This window comes from Phyllostomus hastatus, unplaced genomic scaffold (assembly GCF_019186645.2).
Source record: "Phyllostomus hastatus isolate PE091 unplaced genomic scaffold, TTU_PhHast_1.1 phas_contig_16, whole genome shotgun sequence".
NCBI classification, from domain to species: Eukaryota; Metazoa; Chordata; class Mammalia; order Chiroptera; family Phyllostomidae; genus Phyllostomus; species Phyllostomus hastatus.
The window spans coordinates 16,122,442-16,149,148 of NW_025333643.1; positions in this window are offsets into that span (position 1 = coordinate 16,122,442).

Sequence of the window (26,707 nt, forward strand, 5' to 3'; positions counted from 1 at the left end):
AGAGAGACTCCTTAATTCTGATCAAATTTTCAATGGCATTTATGGTTCAGAAACACATGGAGGAGAGAGAGGGAGAGAGCAGGGGGATGCACCACTGCAGAGAGAGAGTCCAGAGTGCTCTGGGGGGGCCCTGTTGGGAGCCAGCATCAGGGAAGCACCTGCTGTCAGCGAGAGGAACCAGCCTGTTGTGTGGGAGAGAGCAAGGGTGCCTGAAATGTAACCAAGTCACAATAATGGTGAGGCTCAAGAGTGACAGTGTCACACAGTGTGGGCTATAATATTTCATTCATATAAAGGTTATAACAAGCAGGACTACCTACAGTAATATAGGTTGAAAGAGTGGTTATCTTGGAGGGATATTAACAGGCAGCGGCAGAGGAGGCACTGGGTGGGCTCTGTTTCAGGGGTTGGTTTACATTTTCGTAAGGAACAGCTAGTAACTGTTTTAGGCTTTGAAGCCACAGGGCTTCCGTGGCAACCACTCAAATAGCCATAGAAAAGATACAAATGATGGTGTGATTATATTCTGATAAAACTTTTTATAAGAACCATTGCAGAGGAGTTTGGCCCACTGACTTGAGTTTGTTGACCTCTGATCTATATCTTTATGTGGGTGGTAGTTAAAAGGGTATGTGAAAAATTTACTGAACTATGCGCTTATGATTTACATGCTCTATTGTGTATCAATTATATTTCAGTTGAACAAAAGAAAGAAAGAAAGAAAGAAAGAAATCCATCAAGAGACTTAAGAGATTAGGCCAAAAATAGATAGATACATAGATAGATAGATAGATAGATAGATAGATAGATAGATAGATAGATAGATAGATAAAAGTTCCATGGACTCCAGGTAGATAGGTTCTGGAGAAAACCAGAATCTGGAATCCAGAACCCATCAGAGGCTGTGCTCTAGGGTGTTGTGAGGCTCTGTGTATTTTCTCATCAATCCCACCGTCCTCCCTTGACCTGAGCTAGCTGGAGTGGCTCTGTTCTTTCCTTCCTGGAAGCCTTCCCAGAGCACCCATCATAACTCTGTCAGCCAGGTATAACCATGTTGGTTGAACTGATAAGACGGGTTCCTGGAGGCTGAATAACCTACACAGGATCATGTAACTCACGTGCAGACGTGCCTGGCTAAACACACCAGTCCTTGTGTGTGCCTTAAAACTCTGGAAGCAGGCCCCCTCCCCTGGGAAGTTAGAAGAGAGCACATTTCCTAGGACTCTATTCAACCTCACCTGGGAGTTCACTCATTGCTGTCTGCCCTTTGCATTCTCATGTAACAGCTCACCAGCAATTGTTTGTTCTTAGTGCTAAACTTGACAGGAGATGGAGAAAAACTTACAACCAAGGTCAGAGAGCAGCGAACTCTCTCCACTATTAAGTCTGCCTTTGTCTGTACACAGCACCTGATCAGAACAATTATCTGAATGTTTTCTCTGAGCAGCCAGCCAGCAGGGTGATGGTAGTCTCTGAGCTCCCTGGTCTGTAAGTCTTTGCTCCCCCACACCCAGTCTTACTGGCCCCAGAGTGGGCACTCTTGAGAGAAAAGGGATTCTGACCATTAGCTATATCTCTTAGGGTTTTCCAAAAGCTGCCTATCAGGCAAAGTGAAAGAGGAAGAGAAACTATTTTCTGGACACTTAAGGTCTCAAGAACTCCAACTGCTAAAATCAGAAACAGGTTTTGTGGGGCAATGGGTATTGGTGGAGGTAGAAGAGGGTATAGGGGAGATAAATGGTAATGGAAAAAATACAATAAAAATGGACTAGTCAAAAAAATAAAGAAAAGAAAAGGGAAGGAAAAGAAACTGAAGCTTTGTTGTTTTGTTTTTGTGTTAAATTGTCCTTGCAATTTCTGGTCATACTCAGTCAGGAAAGAGTGAGCCTTGCAGATTATAAACTTCCCAGGCTGGACATTCTTAGCTCCTTGCCTCACCTCACACCACATTAGTTTTCTATGACCACAAGTTAGTGGTTTTAAAAGAACATACATTTATTTTCTTACAGTCTTTGGCATTCAACACGGGACTCGGTGGACTTGGTGAAAGAAACGTTGGCATGGCTACATTTCTTTCTTGAAGCTCCAGCGGAGATGCTGTTTCCTTATTCTTTACAGCTTGTAGAGGCTACCTGCATTCCTTGGCTTGTGACCCCTTCCTCCATCCAGCCCCCACTCATAGGATGGAGGCACTCTTCTGTCTTCAAAGTCAAAAGATTATATCTCTCTGAGCTTTTCTTCTGCAGTGTTATCTTCCTCTGACTGACTGACTCTCCTGCCTCCCACTTCCATGTTTAAGGACTCTGGTGATTACACTGAGCCCATCTGAATAATGCAGGATAATAAAGTCAACTGGTTCACAACTTGAATTCCATCTGTAACTTAATTCCCTTTGCTGTGTAGCCCAACATAGTCACAGGTTTCAAGGTTTAGGTTGAGGATATCTTTGGGGGTCTCTATTCTATCTACTCATTATTTTGTCAATGAATACAGCAAGTCAGGCCTATGTGTGATATAATCATTTTCTCTGGACATATGCACCAGGGTACATGGTCACAGATTTCCTTCCCATTTCAGAATCAAGATGGGCCAGGATATTCACATATCACTCAAAGAGCAGAACAATGTCAGTGTTTAAGTGGCTCAACATTACTATTTTACCTTTATTGGAGCATGTCTACTTCTTTTGTCTGTGTTCATTCTCAGTTTCTTCTTGTGTCTCACCCAGAACCTGCTTTTACTAATAACAAATCCTATATTTAAATGTATGGCTCACTAAAGGGAAATGTGCAAAGCTCATATGAACGATTAAAAATACCAAGAGCAGTTACTATAGTGCATCCTGTGCAGATAACAAGTTAGATTACTTGCTATTTTCTCTAATGACTGTTGGGGTATTTGCCAACAACCTATGGATGTACAGAGCTAAAAACATTTCTCTTGAGTTGAGGAGGCATTCTATCATAGTTCAGATTTGGGATGGGAAATTTACACTATAAATCCAGTAAATAAATGAATAGGTTAACATGTGTGAACACCTATGGCATTTATTGTTAATAAAGTGATTAACAATAAAAGTTTAAAATCAAACTGCCTGAGTTCAAATTTTAGCACAAATTTTAGCACTGCTCTGTAAAACAAAGACAATAATAGTATCTATGTCACAGGGTTGTTGTAAAAATGGAATTAATTAATACATATAAAATGCTTACAACACAATTCTTGGTAAGAATAGTGAATGTCTATGGCACTTGAGTTAGGACTCATTCTATCCTTCCCCTCCCACACAACTTCATGTTGCAGAGGCTAAAATTCAGGTGAATGTTGCCAAGATGCTGGGGCCCCCTTCCTCTATCCAGCCCCCACTCATGGGGTAGAGGCCCTCCCACAGGTATGGCAGGCTGAATATATGGGGTCCCACTACCTTCACTCAGCTTGCCCATCAGGTGGAGTTTCCACACTAGGAAAGGCAAGCTGGAAAGATCAGATCACCCAGCACCCTGATCCTAAAGCAAGGGTGTCACGAAGAGAAACAGATCACTGTCCTTGACACCACCTCTGGGGGTGGACTCAGAGATTTTGTCCAAGAGGGAAGCAGCCCTAAGAAGAGACCTTCAGGATGGCTTTAACCAAAAAGATGGATAGTAACTAACGTAGATGAGAATGTGGAAAAATCAGAACCCTCTTTTATTGCTGGTGGGAATGCACAATGGTGCAGTCACCTTGGGAAACAGTGGCTACCACTTTCTTGATAGTATCCTTTGAGGACAAAATTTTTTAATTTTGATGAAATACAAGTTATTTATACATATGCTATTGGAAGTACAAGAGATAAAGAGAGAGAAAAAGGAGCAGGAAGAATATATGAAGAAATAATGGCTGAAAATTTCCCCAAATTGAGGAAAGGGTAAATATCAAATTATCACATGATCCAGCGATATCACTCCTAGGTACATATCCAAGAGAGTATCCATACAAAAACTTATTCACAAATGTTCCCAACCTCAGTATTCATAAGATCAAGAACTAGAGACAACCTAAATGTCAACAACTGATAAATGGGTAAACAAAATGTGGTATATTTCTATGGTGAAATATTATTCAGCCATAAAAAGGAATGAAGTATTGACATATACTTCAACATTGATGAACCTTGAAAACATGATGCTAAACGAAAGGAAGCAGTCACACAAGACTACATATTGTTCATTTGTATGAAATATCCAGAATAAACAAATTTATATAGACCGAAGGTCAGTGGTTGTCAGGGGCTGTGAGGATGGGAGAAATGGGAAGTGACTAGATAGGTATGGGTTATTTTTAGCATGATGGAAATGTTTGAAATTGATTGTGATGGTGGTTGCATAACTTTGTGAACATATTATAATAAAAAGCATTAAGTTGCATACTTTAAATGGATGGACTGGGTGGAATATTAATTCTATCTCAATAAGGTTGTTAGAAGGGAAAAAAAGTGAGACAGGAGAGGTGGTTTTATTTCAGGCAAATGGGAAAACAATGGAGGTTTTAGTGTAGGAAACTGAAATGATCTAAAAATATTGCTTATTACTCCTCGCTCATATTAAAAATGTTATCACCAATATTACTATTCTCTTGACTCTGCTGCTTGCGTGGAGTGAATTCACCAAGTGACTATCCTGTAACCTCCAAACACCAATGATCATTAAGTACTCACCAGCCAAAAGGTCCAGAGCCAGGTAAGGTGACCAGAAGATTCTGAACAAGTATTGGCCAGGCCCTTACCCTGTGCTGTGATGGAGGGCCCAGAATGGCTTCACCAGCTGCTCAACCTTAATGCAGTTTTAGGAGTAATACACAGAAAAATCACATCATGGGGACATCCATCCAAGACCCCAGCTAGCCTGACCTCTGCCATTATCTCTTTGTCTGACCCTGATCATGGAAGAGAAAACTCAGGCCCCACCTGAGCCATTCCCAAAGCCAGGTTATCCCACAATGAAGAATGTTTCATCTGATAACCTCCCATGAATATGTCCTCAAAGACCCCTGACCCTTAGTAATAAATGTTAGCATAATTCTCAAAATGAAAGAATACTTTTAAAGGAACAAATCCCATCGCCCGTCCCTCTCTGTCTCTCTCTTTCTCTCTCTTTCTGTGTGTGTGTGTGTGTGTGTGTGTGTGTGTGTGTGTGTAAAAACAGAGTCTCAAACAGCTTTTTCATGTGAGGTCTGGCAGCTACAAGCAGGGAAGGAAGGAAACATCTCATTTTGCAGTTATCCTGTCTCATTACATCATTTGTTGGCAGTCTTGGATGACATTAGTTCTGGGAACTGGCCATATGTTTTTGAAAAGATAAGAACTCTTCCTCCAGATATATTGATGACAATGAGATCATGACATGAGGAGCCAGGGTTGTAATAGTAAAATCTAGCATCACAAATTTAGACCAGAGGTCAGATGCTCAATGCCTTCAGGGCAAGAATGATAACATACAGTGTGTAGCTACTTTCTATTAAGATAGTGATGAGCTGTGGTTACCTGAAAAGTTGTGGTTCAAATACATTCAAATTAAAAAAAAAGATATGACATTAAGCCTAACCTAATTAGTAGGTCTGTTGGCCTCCAGTTTATAAGCCATGAAATGGGTTTGCTGAATTACTTTTAACCTTGAGACTATTTTTTAGTTTCCTCAGACAGGTTTCTTTCTATAGATGTTGACTTATTTAAGAAATGTTCTTAATGGGAGGGTTTCTAGTGAAAACAGGCAAGGATGACAGGGACAATTCTGAGTGTTTTCCATGTACTAGGCACTGGGCTAAGAGCTCTATATCCCTTATTTTATTTATATGCTTACCTCTTTGAATCCTCATGAAATAGATAACACTTGCGCCTTGAATTGAACTGAGGTAGTAACTGATGGGCAGGGAAGGTTAGTAACTTGTATAAAATCACACAGTTCTATTCAGAGAAAATTATTTAACAGAATACTCGGTCCTTTTGTGGGTTTCAGAATGTCACAAGTATTAACTTGAATTTCAATGAAAAATTTCCAGATATGTCCATGGACATAAACATTTATTGAAATGTACTTTTAAGGACAGTAAATCATAATTATCTGGTAAAAGACAATAAAATAAGGGGCAGAATAGACATCTTTTAACTAGAACTAAACCCGAACATTCCAAATGTCGATCTAAAACAAATTATCGTATGTTCTGCAAATGCAAAAGTATACTATCTGTCTCTTTATAGAAAATTTTGTCAAACTTTGTTCTTAAAAAACTAATACCATAAACATAGTATGTATATAATTTCCTTCAATACTATAATCTCTCCTGCTTTATTACCCTATGTTTTGATAATGAAGCAAACCACCAGGGCAAATAAATGCCTTGTTAAAATTCCCATTTTACCACCTTTCCTCAAAGGCCCCCTTTTCTTTACTGCAGAGGGTGAACAGTATTGGAGAGACAAAGCTACTTGCCCCCAGGTCCCAGAGCAGGTTTGGAACAGCACTGGGCAATAACAGAACTGTCACCTTTATCCAGTGCTTAAGTACAGTGTTCTCCTATATCTATCTATCTATCTATCTATCTATCTATCTATCTATCTATCTATCTACCTATCTATCATCTATTTTTAGGATTTTAACAGAATATAATGTCTCTTTTTTAAAACTCTTAAAATTTGAGAAAAACTCTCTCTCTCACACACACACACACACACACACACACACAAAAGAGAATGTTATAGGCTACCTGCCATTTATTGAATGTTTGTTCCCCCAGAATTCTTACGTTGAAACATCTCCAATGTGATGGTATTTGGAGGGGGGACTTTAAGAGGTGATCAAATCAAGAAAATGGAGCCCTCATGAGTGGCATTAGCTCTCCTTTAAAAGAAGCCCCAGAGAAATCTCTCACCCATCCTACCAGGTGACATTACAGCAAGGAAACAGCAGTCTATGAACCAGAAGGCAGCTAACATCACACACTGAATCAGCCAGGGCCTTGATCTAGAATTATGAGGAAGAAATTTCTGCTGTTTGTAAGCCACCCAGTCTATGATATTTTGTTATAGAAGCTCAAACAGACTAAAAACTGCAAAGTAAAATTTCTTTTCTGTTTTTGAAAAATAGCTGTTTTTCCAGATGGTTTGTACCTTTTAACTTCATGCCCAGGTGTGGTCACAGGAAAAAAAAATGCTCCGCGCTTTGTAGGTAGCATCTCCCAGAATCCTTGTAACTGCCTTCTGGAGCAATTACCATTATTACCCTCACCTGATAGATGAGGACAGTGGGGTGTCGACTAGAAAATTTCCCAAGATCACACGACCTTCCACTGACTCCAAGGGGAGTGAGTGCTTTTCAGGGCACATAACATCAAGGCTTCTTGAGTATGGCTCTACCTTAAGGCTCTCCTCAGGGCTTGGGGTGCTAGAAATAATGGTGTTGCTGCTGTGAAAAAACAAGTCTCTTGTGGCCACAAAAATAAATCAAGGATCTGGAGACCCTCTGGAGGTGGGGGCACCTGCCAGGGCTCCAGTTTCTCTGGACCCATTTGTACCTCAGTTGCTCCAAGCCCACTGGGTGCAGGATGGACAGCAGAACTTCCCCTACCACCCCTCTCCCAGTTCACTGAACACCAGGTGAACTCAGTTTCCAACAGCAGCACATCAGAACCAGATTCCAAATTGGAACACATGTACCCAGGTGATTCCTATGGAAGCTAATGTTTGGGAACCACTGAGTAGATGCTAGAAAGAATGTTTTACCCAGAGAAAGCTGAATAGATGCAGGCTGGTCTTCTTGACCAGCTCCAGGAAGAGACCTGCAACCAGGCCATCCTTTAAAGAATGGGAATGTGGTGAGTAGCCAAGTTTGCTTCCAAAGTAGAGAAGGGAAGTGCTGGGGAGGAGGTGGGAAAGGAAAAGAAGATAGTCAGGTTTCATCTCTTCTTTTATTCTCAGCATTGGCCCTTCTAGTGTGAGCACCATCCTTACATGGAAAGAGAGTGATAAGTCTCACCCCCACCCAAGATGACTATGCCTTAATCTCTGGAATTTAGGGGCTATATTACCCTACGAGACAAAATGGATTTTATAGAATTGAGTAAAGGTATGGATCTTGAGATAGTAAGATTACCTTGGATTATCTGGCTGAACCCAATGTAATCAGATAAACTCTTAAAAGCAGACATTTTCTGGCAAAATTTAGACAGATTCCTCAAGTAAGGAGAGCCAGAAGAGATGTGAAGCATGAAAAAGACTCGACCTGTTGTTGTTAGCTTTAAGAAGTAGGGGGGGGTGCATAAACTGAGAAATGCAGGTGGTCTCTGGAAGCTGGGAACAGCCCTCAGCTGTCAGCCAGGGAGAAAGGTGGGACCTTGGTCCTCAAATCTGAATGAGCAGGGAAACAGTTTATCTCCTAGTGTCTCCAGAAAGGAGTTCAGACAGCCTTCCTCCACCTTGATTGTGGCCTAATGAGACCTGCATTGCACTTCTGACCTGTAGAATGTCAGGTAATAAAGGTGTGTTGTTTTTAGCCTTTATGTTGGTGGCAACTTTGGGGGGGGGGGTAGTAACAGAAAACAAATACATCTTGTGAATTAAACTATGCTGGTTGTAGCTAAAGTCATCAAGTTGGAGGCATTATGGGAGAAAAAATCGCAGAGAGAAAAGATGGCAGAGAAGCTTCATTTTGAGCCCCTTGTGAAGAATATGAATGTGCATATCTATGTTATCTAATCTTGTGACAGATACCGTAACTCTTGAGACGTGTTTCCTGTTATAATATTTTCCTGCTTAATCCCTACCTGACCGCTAAAGCAGGAAACTGTAAGAAACTGAGAAAGTGCTGGGAGGGAAGCTTTCCTTGATTTACTCTCAAAATGTTTATGGAAGAGAAGGCTCCCTCCCAGACTATGGAGAATCTGTGTCAGGGCTCAGCTTTCTACTTGCTGTTGGCATTGAATTTTTCAGCTACAGTCATGCCAGACTAGGAACAAGTAGTGACCTGTTTTTGCCCTTTGGTTCAGTTCAGACATCTGTCTCCAAAGTCCCTAACAGTCTGAGTACACTGTTGGGTTCCATCCTTCACCTGGACCAGAAATTCTGCAGGAATGCGAGAGAGAGAGGGGTGGCTGTGGGTGCTTGCTGTGCCTTCAGATTCTTCTTTTCTCTCTAATCTTCTTGAGAATCTTAGAATCATTGCCTTTGTTTCTTTTCTACCCTGTGTTTATTGTACAATGTTTTTCCTCCAAGAAGGGAAATAGATGTATTGTTTAATTTATGAGTATCTAATACTATAATAGCATATTCCTTAGCCTGGAATGTATTCTTAAGCATTACTTTCCTCTCTATTTTAATTGAATTGGATAGACAAGGCACAGTACCATTGTTAAGGTTAATGACCCAATGATTTACAAGACAGGGCACATTTACTAGCAAATAGATTTTAGTAATTGTTCCGCTCCTCCATGAGAATAATGGTTTGTGTATTGATTCCTCCTGGCCTGGAGTTGGGGCTCACCTAGAGGAGACAGATCAGGGTCCTGGAAGCCACAGAGAAGGCTGCCTAGAATCGATGAAGTTCTTTAGCCAGAAACTCCCTGCTAAGAATATAGTATTTTAGCTCAGGGAAGATCTCAGTTGCCCTCAGGTGGAGGAAATGATGTTTTCAAGGTGAAGATGACTTAGGAATGCTACATGTGCCAGAATTAAAACATATACACACAACTAATATGAGTTTATTTTCTTATCTAAAGAAGATGAGTTATGCCTGATATTCTGGATATTTCCATTGAAGATTCAATTTAGCATTTCTAAAGGGAAGAGATAAATTCAATAGTTTCAGGGAAAATATCCACTGGGGTTGTTTGACCTATGTTAAAAAGTATTATAATTGTGTTCAGGACCAGGGTGGAGGTCCAATTTTCAGACCGACTCAATGTGCTGTTTTGACCCTCTTGCCTCCGGTGTGGGTTGAGGGGGCAGAACTGTCTGCAAAACCTGGCTGCTCCCAACAATGTGATCAGTCTGCTCCTTTTTATTTTCTTATATTACATCTCTAAGAATATTGACAAGAAGACACAAGTTCTCAAGAGCATCTCCAATTACCTTGCATTTGTGACAATTCAAATGGGGAAATCAAAGGAGGATTGGATTGAAGGTGCGGAGAGCTTGGGAGAGTTGGAGACATTGGGCTCCTGGATGCCACATGCTCCTGGGGTTCTGAGGTTGGTGGCAGGGAGGGTCCAGAGAGGGCCCACCCTGCTTCCTTCCTTCTTGTGCGATTCCCAGAGAAAGTGACTGAGATGAGTCAGAACACAGAAACGGCCATCTTTATTTTATTGTTTTTCCAAGAATGTAATTTACATCATGTGTAATCTGGAGATTACATAGACCAGGATACAAGAGAGGAGCCAACTTGTAGAGAAAAGTGCAACAGAACCTTGTCCCACTTCAGAGAGATCATTGTTAAAAAGCAAACAGATGGTAGCAGTTTTGACCAAATGTGTTGTATACACACAGCGTAATGCTCTTTCTTTTCCTTTTAAAGATCCTTTAAATTGTGAAATAGCACACTTTAAAGTCAGGATATACAGTGTATATTTACATTTTAAGTTACAGGACATAAGCACCTGTGGAGCGACCACCCAGTTTAAGAAACAGAATGTGACTGACACCTTCTGTTCACGAGGGTTCGTCCCGACTCACACTGCAGCCCTCCCTCACAGTCAGGGTGCCTCTGAATTTTCTGTGATCATTTCACCTTTGAGAGGGATTTATCTCTACATATCTTTAAAGTTTAGCTGTATGTAACTCCTGTTCATTCTTTTCTAAACATTCTTTATAGCCTTTTGTCTTATAAATAAACCAGAACTGATTTAACTACTCTAGAATTGATGGAAACTTGGGTCTCTTCCAGTTTGTAACCCACAAATGAAGCTGCTACAAACATTGCTGTAAATGTCTCAGGTGGCACACATGCAAGCATTCTCTCAGGTGGGTATGCAGGAGAGAGCCTGTTATTTCACATGGTAGCTGCACACTCAGTTTTCCTGCCTACTGCCGAGTGTGCTTGTCCCAGGGGGAGTGAATCAGAGCTCATGTTGCTTCACACCCTTGCCTGTGTCAGATGTTAGAGTTCTTATGTTTTGCTAGTCTGATACTGTAAAGGATATTTCATTGCAGTTTTAATTGTAATTTGTTTGGATTGTTATCACGTTGAGCATCTTCTCAAGTTGGCTAGTTGTTTCTTCTGTGAAAAACTTCTTCATGACCAATTTCTATTGAGTTTTCTTTATTGTTATTAACTCACAGGAGCTTTTTATATGTTCTAGATCAGAGCTGCCTAATAGAAATATAATGCAAGCTATAACATAATGCAAATTTTTCTAGTAGCCACATTAAAAAAGTAAAAAGAAACTAATATAATTGGTTTTAACAATTACTTCATTTAACTTAGCTTATATTATTTATCCAAATATTACTAAAATATTATCAATGTAAAATTTATTAATGAAGTCTTTGAAATCTGCCATGTGTTTTATACTTCTGGCAAACCTCACTTCGTGCTAGCCATGTTTCAGCTGCTCAGAAGCTACGTGTGTCTCAAGGCTACAGTAGAAAGCAGTGCATGTCTAGAGGCTGTTCACTCATCATGGCATTTTTTTCCCACCTGTGTCTGTGTTTCCACTCTTCTTGTGTTTTTTTATGAAATGAAGTTCTTCACTGTAATGTAGTTTCATTGGATCAATCTTTCTTAGTGCTTTTTTTGCATTTCATTTAAGAAATCTACTGGGGTGATAAAAATATCCTTTTTTTGTCTACAATTTTTAAAGTTTTATTCTTCACTTGTGAAGTCTTAATGCACATGGTCCCATTTTTTTGTGTGGCTTTTTTTTTTGAGGTATATAATCAATTTTACTTTTCCATTTAACCAACTCTCTACTCTTTATGGAACAGCTTCTTTTGTCCCACTGCTCTGCATGGCAGTTGATCAGGTTTCTGTTACGGGCACAGGTACATTTTTGGACTATCTCTTCTCTTCCATTCATCTGTTTGTCTACATCTTTTCAAATACTACACTGTCTTAATTGCAGTGGCTTTAAGCCTCATTACCTGGTGGGGAAAGACCCTTGGCTTGCTTCTTTCACAGGAGTTTCTTGGTATACTTTACCCTTTGCTTTCAGCTATAAATTTTAAAATCATTTGTCATATCTGTGAAAATTGTTTGGTGGCCATTCCATTCTCACAACTGAACTGTGTATACTCAGATGATTCACTTTGCCTCTCTGGCCTGTATTTTAATCTATAAATTAGAAGCAGCATAGTTCCATTTTTACAGAATTATTCTGAAGATTAAATGAATTAATGCATGTAAAGTACCTAGCACAGCACCTGGCTATGGGAAGTTTTCAGTAAGTAAATGAGTAGTTGTTGTTAAAGCTGAGATGGAGCCAGCACACTGTGCAGAGTGCTGCAATCCTGAGAGGAAGGCTGACTTTCATTGTGCAGGACTGCTGGCTTATTATACCCCCTGTCCTCACATTTGACATGTACTTTCATGTTTAATGTTAATAACTCACACACACAGTACTTTACACTTACTGTATATTCATTCTTTTGGTCATATTGGATTGGTCAGGAATTTTGAGCAGGAAGTAAGCATGGCCGTATTTGCAAATAACTCAGACTGGGGCTATAGCCAATCCTTGAGAGCTCTATCAGGACATTGGGGTGAAAGGTAATGAGGACCAGAATCTTCTGCTCAGCCCACCTACAAGCCAACTATCCACCAGGATGATGACATGTGGAGGTGAGTGGAGAATTGCTAAACAAAATATAAGACACCCAGCTAACACTGAATTTCAGATAAACCCTGAGTGACTGACTTTTCAGTACAGTGGTACTTCAGTACTCATTGTTAATGTGTTCCTGAACTTGTGATAAGTGCTATGAAAGGAAAACATGAATGTTTTTGTCTAATGTGTGCTGACAACTGATGCTCCTCAGAACAGCTGCATTCGTTTTTCAGATTTGTAGCAGAAACATTGGGAAGGTCACTGAGGCTTGGTGTCCAGGGGATAGGGAACCTGGCCATGAGTGGGTCTGCCTAGAGCTAGGTGGGGTGTGTGGGTTCTTGACTTCATGTATGAAAGAGTACGCAACATGTGTCCAGGTCACTAGGAGGGCAAGTTTATTAAAGCTGGGATCAGTAAACAAGGAAGGGCTTAGCATAGAAAAAGCAACAGGAGACCCTAGGTTTGGCTGCCTTACACTAGGAAGTCAGAGAAAAGTGGGCCTTGGAGACAGGTTCACTGGATTAGCCTGGTACAAACTACCATTGCCTATTGTTCCTCTGATTGCAGGTCTCGGAGTCCCTTAGAGTTGAGGAGATTTGTGCCTGTAGGGGAAGAATTGAGGGAAGAAAAGAGAAATGGAATGGTTCAGGCTGCTTCCTAGAGGCAGAACATTCGGGATGGGTCCTTTGTCTGAGGCTCTTATCTCTCTTTTGCAGGGGGAATCTCAGGGGAGGGTTTCAGCAGACTAGTCATCAGTTTTCCAGGTGTGCCCTTTCAGGGTCGTGGTCTCTACTGATTGGTCAGTGCCAGGACAGGACACCATCAGTCATTGCAGCTGGTCTTGGCCTCAGTCACCCACCTGGTTTTGCTGCTTCTCTGGGCTGGAAGCTAAAATACAAATAAGGCCTAGATGTTATCTCTAGGGAGGTGACCTTCTGTATCTGGCTATGTTATTGTTCAGCCAGTTTGTTCAGCTATCTGTCTCATTTCCCTATTCCACTTACCAAGGGATTTTCCTAGCTTCTTACTATTCTGCCTCTCTTATATTAAATTTGAGTTTCAGTTAATGAATACATCATAACTGGGCATCCTATGTTGGTATTTGCTGAATCTGGCCACTCTAGGTGGAGGATGTTGCTGTCACTTCAAATTGGCATTGTGTCCTCATGATGTAGTGCATAAATCATCCATTGAGGGCATGCTGTCTAACCCTTTCTTGTGGCAAATATGGAACCTGAGATCAAGAGGCTCAGCTGGTTAACTGCAGACACTGGATGGTTCCTAATTGTGTTCTTTCTAATGCTTTTACATGTGCAAAAATATCTAGCCACCTTTTCATTATCCTCCTATCCTGGAGAGGTAGGGACCTCTACCACATTGACCATAACCTTTGGTCACGTGCAATTCTGTGGCAGACCCTGGCCACCAGGCCAATATCTGGTCACCTAGGGAGCTGACCCAGGTCTGAAATGCTCAGGATTCTGGAAAGTATTATGCTGGACTCGAGTTGAAGGCCACAAGGCTAAGAAACTGGCCTTTGAGAGCCTCTGTCACAATGACAGCCTTGTCAAAGTCTTTGGTAACTATGGTGATAGAAACCAGAGAAGCAGATAAAAAAGCATATAAATTTTCAGATAAAAAAAAGAATAAGAAACGATAAAGGGGAAGGAAAGAGTTACCAGTGAGAAGAGATACTGCTACTTCTAGCATCTGGAGGGGCTGAAGGGCAGAATGGCAGAGAAAAGTGGAGTTCCACTGGGAGAAGCAAGTGTTATAACAAGACTTAATATCAGAATATTCTTTTTAAATGAAGACTCTCAGACTGAGAAAGGGCTCCCATGGGCATCTTAGACCGATGATGAGTCCCATTGCTGGAGTCATTGAAAGCCAGAACTGAGCAGAGCAATGGAAAATGAACTGCAGAAAACACTCCTCTGGATATCTTTTGGGAGGGACTTGATAATTTGATAGATCTCCTTTCTCTCCATGCCTGTGAATCACTGGCTCATTTGAAAACATGATGGTTAAAACTCCCAGGGAACCAGAAATTGAGAATTTAATTGGAAGTAATTTTCATACAAGTGAAGCATGATCTAGAAATTCATTGTGTCTGATTTTTTTTTTTTTAAATCCAGGATCAAGTAAGTAACTAGTCTCAAAATTCACATCAGATCAAAGCTTTGTTTCACCTTTCATGAGCTGTTACCAACCTATAATTTGAAATTATTTTTATGTGACACTTGGATGATTATGTCTATTTGACTTGTTTTTGTAACCAAATAGTCTTTCCAGGAAATAGATATCCTGTATTACTTCAAAGCTTTAAATAAACATCCAAAGTGACGATGCACTATAAAATCACCTCCTCCATGATGCTCATCCAAAGCAGGAAAATTGCCCTCTTGCTGCAAGACGCCAAGCCTGGTTGACCTTCCCAATGTTTCTGCTACAAATCTGAAAAACAAATGCAGCTGTTCTGGAGGAGCATCGGTTGTCAGCACACATTAGACAAAAACATTCATGTTTTTCTTTCATAGCAGATGGCCTCACAAGATGAATTATATAAAAACTCTACCTGTTAGCAGGCTTTAATCATTGTCACATTATTTTTTTCTGCATAAGTCCACTATTCCTGGTAATAAATGCCTTTAGAGGCAATGTTAACAGCTATAATCTTTGCTTCATATCTTGTTGCCCTCCATACAATGAACTAACAAATATTGTTGATTCTACCCTTTTCTTCCACCTCTTCCCTTCATCCCTACCTCTGCAGCCCCACTGTCACAGCCAAAAGACTCCATCTCCCTCGTTGTCTGTTGCATGGCTGCTGCCACATTAAGCTTCCCAAAGCATAGCCTTCATCCTATCACTCTCCTGCTCAAAAACTGACAGAAGCTCCCTGTTTTCTATGAGACGGTTCCCAAACATTAGTAATTCCAATACCACCTCCATTATCATTGCGGTTTTCTTTTCCATTTGTGCTGTTGTTTACTTCATGTTTATCTGTAAATGGACTCACTTTTTTTTTACTTAAATGTATTCTAAAAGGAAACTTTATCTCTAAGTAAATGGAAACTAGTATCATCTATCATAAATAGAAGGTAACAATAAATACAAAGGAAAGCAAACATAACAAAAGTAGTGTCTTCTAGCTAGATAGCACTGCCTGAAGCTGTAGGCAGCCAGGAGCCCACTCTCTCTGTGTTTACAAAGGGCCTGATTTATTGTCATCTTCCATTGCCTCTCCAGATCCATTTTCTTCCCTCTCTTTCCTCTCTACCCCAAGGAGGCTGAACCCTGTGAGCTAATCCCTTTCCTTCTCTTCCAGTGGGGCTCAGGCTATGGGAGTCCAGAAGGGTATTTATTGGAGGGAGAGAAGCCATGGATCCTGGGCTGTGTTCCTTCCTGGCTGCCCCCTTGCAGGGTCACCACAGCTTGGCAGTGTACCCTGACCAAAAGCAACTGCTTATTTTAAGGTGGCTTGTTCTATTTGGGCCTCCCCTTCTGAGTTGTGGTGAACTTTTCTCTCATCCCTTTTGGCATAGAGATGGTGATTTGGGGCCTTTACAAGCCCAGGGTTAGTGTGATGGCCCTTGTGGTTCCTTTTATCCATCCTTGGGAGACCCTAAGACAATCGTCATGGACTGTATGTTCTGGATTGATCTACATCAACTAAGGCTTTCTCCTTGGCTTCACCAAAGATCGAAGGAAGATTGACAGATGTACTGTCTCTGTTTCACTTGGCACCACTTGTGAACACCACTAACACATTTCCCCCTTTGGAGAATGCCTTCCTCTCATGGGATAACCTCCCATATTCCTTGTGTGTGATTTAAGTTGGGCTAGATTCTCACTCACCCTTCCCACTCTGTCTCCATCCACATACCCTTTGTGAGAGATCAACAAGCTTCATCCTGTTTTTTCTTCTTGCCTCATGATTTCCTACCTTCAGGCTATATTTTAGCTATTTATTCTGCTAGAAAGGACACTTCCTCTGTCTCCACATTAACTTTGGTTCCAGTTCCAGTGTTACCCCTCTCTTGGGTACCAGATGGCTCCCTTAATATTGTCTCAACTTTCCTCAAACCCTGTGAGTTGTCCCTCCTTGTCTCCTGTTGGACATAGAAAGCTGAACTTCCCTAGGTTCCTGGCTGAGCTGAGACATATCACCCTGTCATTTGCAAGAACCCACATTTATTACCATTTGGTTCTTCCTCCTTGGAGTTGGTCATATTCTAGCTTGCTTTGTGATTATGCCTTCTCTCCAGAACTACGGGGAAGCCTCCCCTCAATCACTAATTTAACAAATTAGTGATTAAAACCTACAAACTTCTACGCATATGCTGGGATATAATGCGACATGTAAAACAATGTGATTCCTGTCCCCAGAGAGCATAAGGCTTGCAGAAACCCTCTGAGACTGAACCCTTTTGGGGAAGCCATAAACTTGAGGGTTCCCATCAATAATTTATTTACACACAGACACAAACAATATGTAGTAGTCACTGGTTTATCATTTGGGATGAAACTTCCCTGTGTTCTGAGGCCACCTTTTCCTGGAAAATGACTTCCATTATATATTCTCCTCAAAAGGTATTTCAAGGGGTTAAGATATTACAAACAAAGGCACATCGTAATGCCTGGCACCAAATATGGTCTCAGTATACATGAGGGGTTGTGGTTGTGTTGTTGGTGGAAATGCTATTCTTGCAGTGTCTAAAGGAAAAGAATTTCCTGAGATCTGCACTGGAGGATGTGGCCCTGTGATATGGTTTATTAATGATATACAATTAAGGGGGTCCCCTTCCTGGCTTCCCAATGTCCCATATCCATCCATCTCATCATGGAAAAAGCCCAATCTTATCTTCAGTAGGGGCAGGATGAAGGCCACTGCCTAGAGCCTATGCTTCACATTAAAGTCCAGTGGAGTCCAGCATGTGACTAGCTTAGTATGTATTTACAGCTGTAGTCCACTGTTGTGCTTTAGTGTTCAGTTTCCTCCTGGAGGCCATGGGCCATATTACTGCTAAGGCCACAGAGGTGATGGAGCGAACAGGTATGTGCACCATGTGGGTGCAGGTCAGGAGCAAAGTGAGCTTCTTTATTCTCTTGGGGTTATAACCAGGAACTTGGGTTTGGAATGGACCAGGTGGTTTCCAAACAGAGCCAATCAACTTCCCAAATTCCATGAGCTCTGGATAGGTCCAGCCCCTAGTTAACACTGACAGGTCTCTGTGCTCCAGCACCCCACCTTATGCCCCACAGAAATCTGGTTCTGGTATGGTACTGGAGGGGGGAAGGGAGAAGTATTAATCCCCTTGGTGGAACACTGCTATAATCCCTTGAGGTGTGAAGTGGCAGAGTCCTGGTGAAGCAAACAGCCTCATGCTTCCAGGTTATTAAGCTCAATAGCTAGTTCCCTTTGCTACCCCTTCTCAATATCTAGCTAAACACTGATGGTAACAGTTGGAGGGGAGTGGTCATTAGCTAGTGAAAGTGTAGACATTGTCTTTCTAGGAAAAGGCAAAATTCATATTTGGTTGAGACCATTTGGGTACATATTCCTGGTGGAAAATCATCTGAGTGACAGGGCTGCGATCACAAGCAAGCTTGGAGGGAAACTCAGAAAACACATCAGAGCAGCAGCTGTGGAAGGAGCTGGAGTTGTTGAGAACAAACAGGAACTGCCACAGGCAGTAGAAAGATCAACCCAGAAAATTCATGCACATACTTTACTAAGATTTTTATATGAAACTTTTTTGGGTACATTTTAGAACTGAGCTAGAAACACAATATCGTATACATTATCAACCAACATTTACCATATTGAGTCCATTTTGAGTGTATAACACGGGCTGAATTTGTGGATGATGTTGGGTGCAATCTATTTTTTTAAAAATAGACTATTATTTCTTTCCTAAGAGATTGTATAATGAACATAGCATAGGCACTCACCTTTTTTCTCTTGATCAAAAGAATATAACTTATAACTCAAGGAAGATTGAAGAAGTAATTCTACCTTCTCTATAATGTTAAAAAGCATTGGAGGACAGAGAAGTGTTAGTTTTATGGGATTGCCTTGCATATTTCATCTTGGGTGAATAGATATACCTCTGTTTCTATGGGAGGAGGAGATGGACAAGGAGAATCTCTATCCTGGCTTCCAGAGAGAGCCCACCTAGGTGAAAGCATGTGGGTGTCTTCCATGCTGCCCCTCTATAAAAGTGAGAGACTGAATTTTCTCAAAGGGAATTACAACTATCTCTTTGAATAGCTATTTTGCATGACCAGCAATGGACAGATGCTTTACATTTCATTAGCTCATTGTGACAAAAACACTTTGAAGTAGGTACAACTTTCCCATTTAACATGTGATGAATCTGAGGCCCACTGAGATCAAGTGCATTGTCCAGGGGATACCCAAATGATGATTGATCAGTGAAGTATCCAGGTCTCCCTGATGCTCTAGCTTGCTCTCTTTCTACTGTCTCACACTACCTCTCAAGACATTATGTTCCAGGTATCTGGTTAGACTGATGGGACATGTGCATATCTCATAGTTTCTATTCACTGCTTCAGTGACTGCTGAATGATTGATGTTTTAAAGATAACTCACTGCTACATCTTGAAGAGAAGTCTGAAGCATTAAAGAGAGATGTGATCATTGAGCGAAGCTGCACATTAGAGCACAAGATGGGGCTCTGCATCTCCTCCCACCACTCTTCTGCATTGCAGCAGGACCCATGTTTGTTCCCTGCATGGAGAACACCTCTCCCACCAGACTAAATTCCACGAGGCAGGGGCCATAACTGTGATGTTTCCCTCTCTATTCCTGGTGCCTGGCAATAAATATTTGTTGGATCCACAGGTAACATGTATGATTTAAGTCTACTTAGCATGATTTCTCAAGCAAATAGTTCTGTCCCTTTTGACATGTTGTCTCACAGTTTGTATAATTTATTCATAGAATTCTTCTTAGTCTACTAATAAATTCATATGGGACATAGTCCCTTTGTATGCTGTGGAATCCACCACCATAAAGTATTCACAAGAAATGACTTCAAAAAATCTTGTTTGGGGTTATGTTGATTATGAATTTCTGAATAGTTATCCCTGGGCTTCTCTTTGTCTCAAATATACAATGTAGGGTATCAGCATCTTTTTATATTAGGACACTTAGCAATTCTGAATTAAGGGTCGGGAGGTAGCGGGAGAGGGAAAGATATCGGAAATCTCTATTCCCTCAAGCTCAAATGCTTCACATACTCAGGAGATAAATTCTTGGCACAAATTTTAGCAAATACATGCATGACATTTGCATCCTGTTTATGCGTCTGGATGATATGAGGATCCATGAACAGGGCCCCCACATCCTCTCTGTGTCTTTCTACTGCCATGAACCTGATGCACTTTTTCATTTCTGTTTATCTCCCCTAATAAAATTGAGACATACCCACACACCACCTGACAAATCATTTTTGTGTGTGGACCTGCAGCCCCCCACTTAAGTGATGGCCGGCCGCCTTCCACACACCAAGGCACAGCCAATACAGAACAGGAAAAAGGCCTCTGGAGAGCTTCCGTGCCACCAGTTTCTTTGACTTTTGCCAACCCACTTTGCAAGTGTTCTCAAAAGTCACTTACTACCTCTGTGGGTGTTAAGAAACCCTGTGCAGTTCAAGGGCTCGTGAAATCACATGAAACAGGACTGAAAGCTGTTCTGGCAAAGCAATTGCAGTCCAAATTAGCTATGTCACCAAACCACATCCTGGCTTAAATGATGTTATTTATACCCAACTCTACTGGACAAGTCTCGAAGCTGTCTGTCAAGTACCAGCTCTTGCCACAGCAGTGACTCTTAGCCCCTCTCCTTTGTCTGAGGACAACAAGAATTGCTCTTATAAACCTCTGTGCTTGAGCCCAGAAGGAGTATATTTCACGTAGAAAAAAATGTCCCTAATGTGGAAGTGGATGAAATAGCTGGGATTTCTGGACATGCCACATAAACTCAGAAGGTTGTGGATTAAGAGGCAGAAAGAGAGGTCATTGCCTTCTCATCCCTTTCAGTGTGGCTGAAAAGAGAAAACGTAGGAGTATATAGCAATAAACAGCATTACTAGGCTCAGTGTTTTAAATCATAATGTAGGAGAAAGAACAGCACCTATTTCTCAGGCTTGGTGAGGGATTCTGGGAGAAGATATATGCAGGGCTCTTAGCACAGCCCCTGGTGGATAATGAATGCCCAACAAGCAGCCATCACTCTACAAGGTTATAAGGGAGGCTGCACAGTGTGTGCAAGTTAGGAGTGTGGGCTTGACATTCCATGGGGTGCAAATAAATGTTAGGAGTCTAGACCATTCTCAGGAAGGCAATAGGTGCTGGGGTTCCAAGCCAAAGTGTCCCTTCTCTGTTAGCTCTCATCTAACACATGTGATCTCACATGATACATTTTCCCCAGGGCCCAAAAGATTCCATGTGACTTCTTTATGTACAGATTAAAAGTATAGTACTTGCATTTTGATGCCTCAGTCTAATGTTTGATGATCTTACTATTTGGTTTAAATATTTTGTGCTTTGTGTTTGTATTTATCTGGAGTGTGGTGGGGATAGATATAGAACCTTTGTATTTTAGTGACATAAATCTGAAGCATTTTAGAGTATCAGATAAGAATATCTATTTCTTGTTACTGCTCTGCAAATAGAATTAATTTGCCTTCTTGGTAATGAACATCACTGCTTTCTAAGTTTGTCAGACTTCTCAACCTCATCCCCACATTGGAAGACTGTATAGCTCACTGGTGAGAACAGCAGCCATGCTTTGGCCAGAATAACTGCCCTAATGGTTCCAAGATTCTCCCCTCCAGTCCCCTAATGCTGAAAAGAGTAAAAATGACTGCCGAGGGTCTGGGTCTGGGAGAGTAGCCAGAGTGGCTCGCCAAGCACAAAATTGTTTGCAAGGATCGATATTTAGCTAAAAAAATTGTACAAAGTTCTCATTTTATTCTCTTCTGTAAGCACATTTGTTCAAAAATTGATATTATAATTGTTTGACTTATTTCTCCTCAACACAAAATTTTTAAGTAAAGTTAAGGATGCCGGAAGATCTATATTAAGCCCACAGTTTCACTGACTCCCAGCATACAGCCTTGACTTTGGGATTATAAGATATAAGAGATTTGAGACTATAAATCTTAAATTCTCAATCATTATTTTATGTTCAAACTAAGCCAGGTCTATTTATGAATAGGTGGGAAGGAAGTTAGGTACAGTTTTTGGAAAAATTCAGGAACACACCCCTGAGGTATATCAATTAGGTATATCATTTCCCACGACTATGACATCCTGGGGGAGAGCCCTGTGTTAGGTTAAAACAAAACAATCCAGCCTCAGTTATCATTCAGTTATTTAAAGACAGCCTCTGCCTCCTGTTCTCATTTATGCTCTGACAGTGAAAAATACTGGATGTTTCAAGCAAAAACATTTTAAATGACCTTTATGAGGCAACTTCCCTTGGACTGGATAAGCAGGGAATCTTCACTGCATGATAGAGGTACTTTTCCAACCCTCCTCCAGTGTACATAATGAAATGGCCTTAATTCTGCATAAGAAAACTTTATTCATTGAAAAAAAATATATATATGAACAGGACCCCATATCTTACCAGTTGGATAGATATACCTATATCATTTATATCTATATCGACATCTATATCCATATCCATACCTATATCTAATATAGATATAGATACACACACACTCTGCCATATATTAGATACTAGAAATACCAGTAAACCAGTAAAATATCAATAAACTATATATCAGGTCTACTGGTCCAGGATAGGAAAAAAGGTGGTAAAGAAGGAAATACATGAATGAAGTAATTTAAAAAACTGATATGTGCAACAAGGAAAAATCCTAAGGATATAATTAAGTTCACCTGCTTTTGATTGCGAGGTCAAGGATGGCTTCTCTGCAGAGGCATCATTTAAACTTTGATCTTAATGATGAGAAGCCATACATGTGACTAACAGTGAGAGGAGATTACCAGGCAAAGGGATGGCCCTGAGGTAGAGTCAGCTTGGGTTCTTTTTGGGGAGCCCAGAGAAGGCCAACATGGCTAGATCCTTGAAGAGAAGATTCTGACACAAAGTGGGAAAGGTAGGTAGGGGCAGATCATGTGGCTTTTGTTGCCATGGTAACATGTTTTAGCTTTTATTTTAACAGCAATCAGAAATCACTGAAGGACTTTGAACAAGAGGGAAATAGCATGTGAAGGGTTTGAGAAGATCATATTGACAGCTGTGTAGAAACAGTCTTTCAGGGGAAGTTAGAAGTGTCCAGGTGTGAGCAATAGTGGCTTACACTATGGTGGCTGCCTTGAACAGGGACAAGTGTCTAAGTTAAGCATATGGACATGGAGCCAATCATACTCATTGCTGGATTGGAATGAAAAGAATCAAGTAGTGCCTACAGGAAGCAGCAGTAGCCAGTAGAAATGGAATGCAGGCCACACATGTAACTATTTTCTAATAGCCATGTTAAAAATAAAATTAATCTTGATGACATCTTAAACATGTTGACTTAAATAAAATGTATTTTAATACATCATCAGTATAAAAATTATTATTGACATTTTTACATTCTTTTCTTTTCATACTATGCCTCTAAAGTTCAGTGCCAGTTTTGCATTTACAGTCCTCACAGTTCATTCCAGCTCCATGCCCAAGCACTGAAACCCAGTGCCGGCCTGGCTGGCCTCAGCTCTGAGCATCCTGGAAACCAGCTGGTGCACTGGCCAGGTTTTGCCCCTCAGACTGCAGTTCTTTTCTTCCCAGATAGTTAGGAAGGCTGTGCTTTTTGCCTCAAAACAGTGTTGTGAAACTCCTATTTTTCCTATTGACAGCCACATAAAAAAGATTCATGAATATTTTGTTTAGGTCAGAAAAAAGTGGTCAGGATCCTGCCCATACAAGGTGGGGCTCCCCTCACAGAAGGCAGAGCCATTTGCAAAATTAGGTCTTGGAGTCTCTCTTGTCTGCCTTGTCTCAATGTCTTCAGGTTTGTGGATTTCCTCTTGCCACAGAGCCAGTGGGCAACAAGTATCAATGAAAAAAGGAACAGAAATGGACTAGTTGTGTGCTTGGGCCCACTGAAGGAATTTTGTGAACAAAAAGTTGCTATAAACCCACAAATTTCACAATTACACACAAGAGAGTACTTCATATCCACATTGCAGGTGACAATTTCATTTAACAAAAAAATCCTCTTCATTAATTTAATGTTAATTTTAATTATGTTGCATTTGCAATTTTGTTCATTTTTAAGTGTGTGGTTTATAGTTACATCAGAGCTGTGATCATTATTATACTTTTATACACACACACACAGTAAGTAAACTGGCATTGCCTTTACATGTGAAGGTTTTTCTTTTCAAAAAGGGGTCTTTAAATTCACCAACTCAGCTACATAGTGTTCAAGGTGATAAATAGCTTCCAGAAGCTGAGTGGGCAGATGCCCATGAAACCACCCACGGTGTTTTGACCCCATGCCCATGAGCTGTGCTTTCACAGTTATAACTGAAATGCCAACTGTATGACTTGAGTGATTAACTAGAGTCCCCAGTAAGTCTTAAGTTCTTCATCTGGATATATTGATATTTACTTTAGTATTATTTTGCTTTTGATGCCATGTTTAGTTTTGAATATATAATGCCATATAAGAAAGGAAAAGCAGTTTTAACCTGTAACAATGCAAATTAAAGTACTGCATTTTGGCTACTTCAGGATTTTGTTACTGGTTAAATGTTACTGGTTATTTAACCACCCTTTAAAAATATTTCTATAGGAATGTATTTCTGAGTTCTAAATCATGGATTTTTAATATTAGGATATTTCAAATTAAAAACCTCCAAAAGACAAAATTTGCTAAAGTTCTAAATTGTATGTGTATGTGTGTGTGTGTGTGTGTGTGTGAGAGAGTGTGAGAGAGAGAGAGAGAGACTCTCTACAAACCAACAGAAATGAATATATCACTTAATATAATTTCAGCACTAAAGATCATCTAGTCATGGTCTCCATATCTCATCCTTAATGGCACCAGTTGAGCTTGCTAAGAATTCAAACTTCAGGGCTTGACTCCAGTGGAGATCTGTAGTTAACTCCCTCCCCCAGAGAAGACACAATACTATGCCTTGTGGGTGACACCACCTGTTGGGATTGGACTAGCCACCTGCTCTGGGTCAGAGTACTTGGCCCTTCAGAATAACAGCAGTCATCACTGCTGAGTCCCTACTTTGAGGCAGATCCTTATAACTCATTAAATAATCTGTTAGTGTTTTAAGTATGTCAGAGATGAGGAAATGAAGGTTTGGAAGAGCCAAGCCCCTTACCCACTGTTAAATGACTAATCAACTAGTCAAGGGGAGAGCTGGGACATAAAGCCTGTCTGACTTCAAAGGCTGCTACTCCATCAGATTTGTTGCCTGGTAAGCATTCATGCCTAAACCTTAACCCTCTGCTGAATCAACTGAACTAATGAAAAGGGTACCTTGGTTGCAGGTAATTTTATTCCCAAACCTGCAAAGTGTGGCCTAGTCACATGATGAAGTTCTGGCTTCATAGCTAAATTGTGTTCTCTTCCACCCATGATCATCCATTGTCATTACTATATGGCCTCTGCCAGACTTGTACATAACTCCGAAGTCTCTGCCCTCTCTCTATTTTTGGGTGAGTGAGCATGACAAATGTTTTCATTTGAAAAGGCAAGCTGCCTCACTGTGCTTGGTTTATCGTGAGCCCAGTAGAATGGCACTGCTAGGTTTAGCTTAGTCATGAATATTTTAAGCTGATACTGGTCTAAGTAATTGTCCTGGATAGACTCAGACAGATTAAACTCATGGATTCAAGAGTCAGTGACACCCCTGCTCAGGACAGAGGGCAGCCCATAAGGGTTAGGACACTCCTCCCAGCAGTGGCAGGTTGTGAGAGCTGTATCAATGGACACATTGTTTTGTTTTGGAGATTACTCCTATTACAAGAGACTTAGAAGAAACCCTAATTAGACATCTGTCTGGTGCAGCTAGTATTCATCTTATCCAACCTATTGGCAGATCATGTTGGATAATGGGTAAATAAATCTCACTGTGCCTACAGAGGTCTCCTGAGGATTGGCGGGGGGCGGGGTGGATCTGTAAAATAAAACAAAAATCCAGCCCCAGGTATAACAATGAAGACCTAGAGGCTAATCGAGAAAATAAAACACTCATGTAAAATCAAAACAATGACAGGGAGATATCTTCCAGATCTTCTTCTTGCTAGAAGATTGGCTATCTCAGCTATACTCTTCTCCTGCAGAAGAGGGCTTCTCATAGAAGTATGTGATTATTTTTATACTCTCACGATAGTTTTCCTTTGAAAGGTGAGTTAGAGTAGAAAGTCAGCATGAACTATATTTAGGCATGGAGGAGGAGACTGATGTGCAAACAGTAGCTTGAAAACCTACAAAAAACAAAACAGAACAAAACAAAACAAAAAAGAATGGATGAATAGCTGTAATGGGGACAAAAAGGTACCAGCACAAGAGTTTGTTCTGTTTTACCATCCCCCAGCTCTTTAAAATAACTTTTTCTAAGCTTGTGCACTCTCCCTTCTATTCAATGTTGAAGAGATTTTCTCCTCTGCTGGTCCAATTTGTAAGATTCTGTGATGCAGAGCTTGGGGACTGTGTGTGTGTGTATGTAATATACAAACACATGTGTATATGTATAGAGATATGCACTTATATGTACACATGGCTAATATGTATAAGGTATTTTATATACTTATACCTCTATGTGTGCTTCTGTGTAGATGTATGTCTGTCTCTTTCTCCAGATCATGTGGCCTAAAGATTAAAAAGAGCTTTGGTAAAAACTTTAAAAT